This window comes from Odontomachus brunneus, unplaced genomic scaffold (assembly GCF_010583005.1).
Source record: "Odontomachus brunneus isolate Ranch 3 - 2012 unplaced genomic scaffold, Obru_v1 Obru_scaffold_112, whole genome shotgun sequence".
Taxonomy (NCBI): Eukaryota; Metazoa; Arthropoda; class Insecta; order Hymenoptera; family Formicidae; genus Odontomachus; species Odontomachus brunneus.
This window is the reverse complement of record NW_022639562.1, coordinates 1,104,611-1,111,569: the sequence shown is the minus strand read 5'-3', so window position 1 is coordinate 1,111,569 and position 6,959 is coordinate 1,104,611. Positions and strand designations below refer to the sequence as shown.

The 6,959-nt window shown below is 37.2% G+C and overlaps 1 pseudogene; it reads left to right on the top strand.

Annotated features, from left to right (window-relative positions):
• The first annotated feature begins 1,183 nt into the window (after positions 1–1,183).
• LOC116849345 lies at positions 1,184–1,703 on the top strand (annotated as a pseudogene).
• The last annotated feature ends 5,256 nt before the right edge of the window (positions 1,704–6,959 follow it).

Here is a 6,959-nt window from a genome sequence, read left to right as displayed (position 1 = left end):
CTTTCCAGTTGTGTTTCAATTATATTCTTCTCAATGTCCTCTGTATTCTTTGATGTCCTTCTAACGGTGCGTGGTACTCGTAGAGTATTTGCTTCTTTTCCTCTTCTGTGTACTCGTTATTATCTTCTTCTTCTTGCTCGTCTTCTGTTTCTTTAGGTTCGTCTTCTTCATTAGACATACTTTTGTTTGCACGTAGTATTAATACTGACGGATTTTTACTTAATGCATCAGCATTTACATTGGAAGCGGTGCACTTGGACACGGTGCATTTGGACATAGCCAATCACAGCACCGTGTGATTAGAGACATTTGTAGGGTCCCTTGGAACAGCGACTTGTGATTGGACTGTGTCCAATTGCCCCGTGTCCAACTGATATACACCCTTTACATTTGTTTTTCCGGCTTTGTATACTATTTTATAATCGTATTCTTTTAGTTTTAATCTTCATCGTATTAATCGTGATTCTGGATCTGTTACATTAAGTAACCATACTAATGGTTTATAGTCAGTAACTATTTTAAATTTGGTTCCATAGACGTATGGGCAAAAGTGTTTCACGGTCCATACTATTGCTAAAAATTCTTTTTCCGTTGTGTTATAGTTTCGTTCTGCTTGCGATAATACTCTACTTGCGTAGGTTATTGGATTACCTTTTCCCAACTGCCCTTGTGATAGAATAGCTCCAATTGCATAATCGGATACATCTGTGGTAACGATGAATTCTTTCTCGAAATCAGGATATTTTAATACTGATGTTGTGGTTAGTTTTTCCTTAAGTTTATCGAAAGCTGATTGCCTTTCCCATTCAAATGTTACGTCTTTTCTTGTTAGTTTAGTTAGAAGTCGCGTAATTTTAGAAAAATTCTCGATAAACGGTCTATAGTAACCAGTTAGTACTATGAAGGATTGAACATGTTTAACATTTGTAGGTACCGGAAATTTTGTTACAGCTTCCAACTTTTTGGGATCTGATGGACTTCTTGGGAATGGAAGATTCCATTCTCTGATTATATATTGGGTGTGGGAAAAAGTTCGTGGCGTTTGGAACTAGATGGCATTACATGCTCATCACTCGGTAACTACTAATCGCATCGACAACATTAGACACGCGTGACATTTCAACCTTTGTTTTAAGTCGAAAAAGATTGAAATCAATGAAGTGGATCAAAAGTTATTTTGAAAATGAAGGTAAATAAGGAAAAAATTTTCTACATTTTGCAGTATCACTACAATAAAAGCAAGAACGCTGTACAGGTTTGTGAAAAAATTTGTGCTGTTTACGGTGAAGATACTCTATTAAAATCAACAGCACGGAAATGGTTCGCTCGCTTTCGTATTGGAAATATCGATGTCAAAGATGAACCTCGCTCTGGTCGACCAATCACCGAAAAGTCCGATGAAATTATGGAAATAGTTGAACGTGATAAGTATGTGAGCAGTGTGGAGATTGCCAGGGAACTAGGCATCGACCACAAAATAGTTTTGAATCATTTACACAAAGCTGGATACAAAAAGAAGCTCGATGTTTGTGTTCCTCATGAGTTGAGTGTTAAGAACATGATGGACCGAATTAACATTTGCGATACGCTACTGAAACGGAATGAAATTGATCCATTTCTGAAGAGAATGATAACTGGTGATGAAAAATGGGTCACGTACGACAATCGATCTCGAAAAAGATCGTGGACAAAGAAAGGAGTGAAGGCGCAAGCAATCGCAAAATCTGAATCGACGACGATGAAGTTGTGTGTGTGGTGGGATTGAAAGGAAATCATTCACTATGAACTGTTACCGCCCAGTCAAATAATTAATTCTGAACTCTACTGTGAACAGTTGGAGATATTACAACAAGCAACTGAGAGGAAACGGCCAGAATTGATCAATAGGAGGGGTGTCGTCTTCCATCACGACCACAACGATTGACCACACACACATCTTTGATGACTCGGCAAAAATTGCGAGAGCTTAGCTGAGAAGTTTTGATGCATCCACCGTATAGTCCTGACATAGCACCCTCAAACTATCATTTGTTTAGATCTATGCAGAACTTTCTTAATGATGTACCAGGTATGTAAATATGAAACCGGAATTTTTGTATAGAAAATACACGTTTATTGTATGAAAATGATAAAAAATATTTTATTCGAAGTATTGCCCATCGCTATCTATACATTTTTCCCATCTGTCTGACAATTTGTGGATGCCACGCCAAAAAAACTGTTGCTCTTTTGAGGCAAACCAGTCATCGAGTCATTTTCGTACATTTACGTAAGAAGTGAAGCGCTGTTTAGCAAGTGCGTGTCCCATTGATGCAAATAAATAGTAATCGGACGGAATCAAGTCTGGTGAGTAAGTCGCATGCGAAAGTATTTCCCAACTAAACGTCTCAATCGTTTCCTTGACCAGTTTTGCTGTGTGTGATGGTGCATTATCATGAAGCAAAATCACTTTGTGTTGCCTTTTTTTATATTCTGGTCATTTTTCACGCAAAGCTTGATTCAAATCGATCATTTATTGTCGGTAGCGTTCAGTATTAACGGTTTGGCCAGGTTTTAGCAGCTCATAATAGATCACACCCTTCTGATCCCACCAAACACAGAGCATTGTCTTCCGTCCATAGCGATTTGGCCTTGCAGCCGATGTCGATGGTTCCCCTGGAGTTACCCATGATCTCTTACGCTTAGGTTTCTCAAAATATATCCACTTTTCATCGCCAGTCACAATTCGATGGAGAAAAGACTTTCTTTTGTACCTGGCGAGCAGCATTTCGCAAGTGGTTTTTCGGTTTTCCTGCTGTCTTTCATTCAGTTCATGTGCAACCCATTTTCCCATCTTTTGTATCTTTCCCATGGCTTTCAAACGTATGGAGACGGCTTCTCGTGTCACATTTAATTGATCCGCGAGTTGTTGTTGCGTTTCATGCTCATCCAACAATGCTTGCAATTCGCTGTCTTCAAACTTTTTCGGTAGTCTTCCACGTTCTTCGTTTCTCACGGTAACGTCTTCAAATGGTAACAGTAAATCAATGCTGTCCGCAAATCGTAGTTTCCAGGCACAAAATTCGACATATTCAACGCTATTACAAACTATGCTGTTGTATGAAACTTATATTGTTATGAGTTGAAAATCTTTGTCAGAGATGTTAACAAGGAAATGACGCGGTTTGACGGTAACTACATTGACAGCTAGGGCCATCTATGGGCAAATTCCTGTTTCATATTTACAGACCTGGTAAAGCTGGCTTCAAAAGAGGTCTGTGAAAATCACTTGAAGCAGTTTTTCGACCAGAAACCACAGAAGTTCTATCGCGATGGGATTATGGCTCTGTCCCAAAAATTTTATCGAAAATAATGGAGCGTATTTGGTTTGAATAAATTGATTTTAATACTCTAAGAAAAACATTTGAATCTTACTAAAAAATATCACAAACTTTTTTCCACACTCAATAATAACATGGCCTAGATATATTATTTCTTTTCGAAGAAAGTTACATTTATCTGGCTGAAGCTTTAGGTTGTATTTTTGTATTTTTTTTAGTACATCGATGAGTTTTTTTTATTATGATTTTCAAAAATATTTCCATAAATAATAATATCGCTCAAGTATACCAAATATTTCAGTCCTTATAATCCAGCTAAAATGGAATTCATTAGTCACTGGAAAGTGATTGGTGCATTCTTCAGTCCAAAGGGCATTCGGTTGAATTCGTAATGTCCCGTTGACATTGAGAAAGCAGTTTTACTTTTGTCTTACTCTGTCATCGATATCTGATGATATGAGGAAGCTAAATCCAAGGTGAAAAAGTACTTGGTATTTCCTAGTTGGTCTAAAATGTCAATAATGTTTTGTAACGGAAAAGAATCTCCAATCGTTAAGTCATTTAATTTTTTAAAATCGATTACGATTCGTAACTTAGTTTTCTCTGATACGACGGTTTTTTTAAGTACGACTAACAATGATGCATTCCATTAGCTTGCGCTATTGTCTAGCATTTCTTTTATTTGTTTCTTTACTTTTCGTTTGTGTGTTTCTGGCAAACGATATGATCGGATGTTTACTGGAGCAGCATCGACTCGCGTGACAATTTGATGTTCTACAACTGTAGTGTGAGTGAGGCTATCTCCTTATAAAAAAAATGTATTGTTAAAATCCTCACAAATTTTATATATTATTTTTCGTTCTTCATCATTCAAATGTTGTAGACGCAATTGCTGTTTTAATTTTTCTATTCGTGCTAATGGCTTGCTGTTTTCCTGTTCAGTCAGCAAGTTTATTTTCGTCGTGTCGTCGTCCGTTACGGGACATATATGATTGCTCTGACTAAGCAATTTCCGATAAAAATTCTTAGCAATATTTCTTCTGCTGAAATAATTCCTTCTTTATTTGAGTTTACTGTAGCTTGTATTGCAATTTCACTACATGCAAGCAAATAATATGTTTAATATGGGACCAATGGTAAACTTCTTCCTGAAATTTTCATAGTCTTTTCTTTGTAATCAAACTTAGTATGATGTGCTTGTAGAAAGTCGATTTCTAAGATGTATTCTATAATATTCTATGTATTCCTCGTATTCTATAGGAAAGGCATCCCTTACGTAGAGTTTCATTTGTTCTCGTTGCCTCTCTAACCCTTATAGAAATATCATACTAAGAATCATTGATAATTACTTATTATCCAGTATTTTTAATACTGAAAATAAGTAATTATCAATGATTCTTAGTATGATATTTCTATAAGGGAAGTTTATGGTGGTGTTTATTTTACCTATCGTATAGGCTTGATGCCCTGTTATGCCTGTTAAAGTTATTTTTTCCTTTACATTGGAGTATCGTCCTCCAATGTTTTTATTTTTACTAGGCTAACGGTTAACCCTATATCCAATAGAAGCGGAATTTCTTTCGTTTTGTTTCTTCTATTGGTAAAATTATTAAGTTAAACGTGGCATGATTCTGTTTTTTCTAATTTGACGCGATAGTCTAGCACTTTATTTGGTCTGTTTTTACCTTTTTCTTCATTTACTTTCCTTGATCCTATTGTTCTAGGAGTCGGGAGCTTATCTGTATTAGGTGAAGTGACAGTTACTGCTGGAATCTCCGGTAACTATTTGTGGTTTCAGTTTTTTCGTTTGGTTTACCGTGCAAGTTCCAACATTCGTCGCGATTATGTCCGTTCCTTTTGTAATAAACGCAATGTTTCTGTACTGTGTTTACACGCGTACTTTCAGTTAATTTTGGTAATGTGTAACAATTTGCATAACGGCTTGTCCTACATTCGTATCCGTGATGACCTGGTTTACCGCATTGAGACGTCCTTTCGTTACGTGTGTATGTATTTGATTTTAATTTTACGTGGGGTTTTCCGCTCGGCCCCTGTACCTTTTTTCGGAACAAGCTGCTGCTATTGCCTCATGTAGGGTTCACAATCGTACTATTGTTCTGATCTCGTCGCGTAATCCTATTTGATAATTTTGCAATGCTTGCATCTGTATCGTGCGCTTTTGTTTGCTTGTATGCTTTCGATCGCTTATTAGAGCTTGATATAATTACATCGCTAATTTATCGACACGTAGTCTGTAAGTTTGAGCACTTTCTCCAAATTTTTGTTTTAATGTATTGAATCCCAATAGTAAACAGGTTATACTCTTTTGCACTGAGCAGCAGGTTTCAAATTCATTTTTTAATTGATCAAAATTTTGTATGTCTCTAATGTCGAAGTCTATCATAGTCTTTTCCTTTAATTTGGTAATATAATATTGCTTCTAATAACATTGGTTCTTCCGCAGGATCTATATTATTTGTCGCGTATGCGCTTGCGTTTAAAAATTCTTATAATTGTTCTTGTGAAGTTCCATCAAATTCTGGAATTAATTTTCTAGCTTCTGACAATTGCATGTAGTGACTTGCGCGGGAATGTCTATTACGTACGTCATTTATCGTACGTTCATAGGTTACGTTTATATTTTCGGTCCTTGTAGTGTAACGTCTTTCTATAGTAAGAGTATTCACTTGCTCCGTTTGTTGCTCCGTTGGAGTGAGTCCCAGATGCGCACATTGACAAACGGACACATCCAATCATATGTCGTTGTTTATAGAGTCTCTAGAATATCTCTAATCATACGGCGTTATGGTTGGCTGTGTCCGTTTGTCAATGTGCGCATCTGGGACGCTCCCCTCCGTTGCACGGTACTTGGAGCAGGTCAGCTTGGTACACTGATATACTCCGGTGTCGCTGATAGCAGGCATTGTATTGTCGTAGCTCCGACGTCCGTCCTCGGTTCCGCTATGGCGTCGTCTTTTATCCGGTCCTCAAGTTTCTTTATTTTACTTCTTATGAGACGTCTTTTATGCATCTCGAAGTATTTTTTTTTCTCTCGCGACTCTCTATTTATTTTATGAATAGGGTCACTGGTAGCTTATAGGTTTTCTCCCTTTTTTTTCCACTTACTTGACCTTCCCTCTTTTTACTGCAGGCTGGTACACTGCGGATCCCACCATTGTCACCAAAATTTGTTCTACCCCTGGTGGCTTTGAGCACAACTAGTTGGGCTCCGGTACAGTTGCGCGGATAATGAGGGTAGCCAGTAGTGGATTAACAGATGTGTATTTAAATAAAGATTGTAACACAATTTATTTGTTGTACTTCTAGTATCTTCTTGATTAACTTGTTTATTAATGGTATTAATACTTATATGTTTAGCAACTTGCGTTTACAGTATTGTCGGTTCACGTATCGTGTTACCGTTTAGGTCGAAACTCGCGTTACTCGCGGGTCGGTATTATCCCAGGCAGCAAGCCGTTGTAATTTTCACGTCAACATGTCGTCATTATTGGTCAGTAACGTCATTTGTCCTTTAAGGACGTGTATTTAACGTCATGTTTTGGACGTCAAAATAACTTTGCAAAATGACGTTATGATAACGTTTAATTTACGATATTGTAGATGAATTTTTTTTTCAAA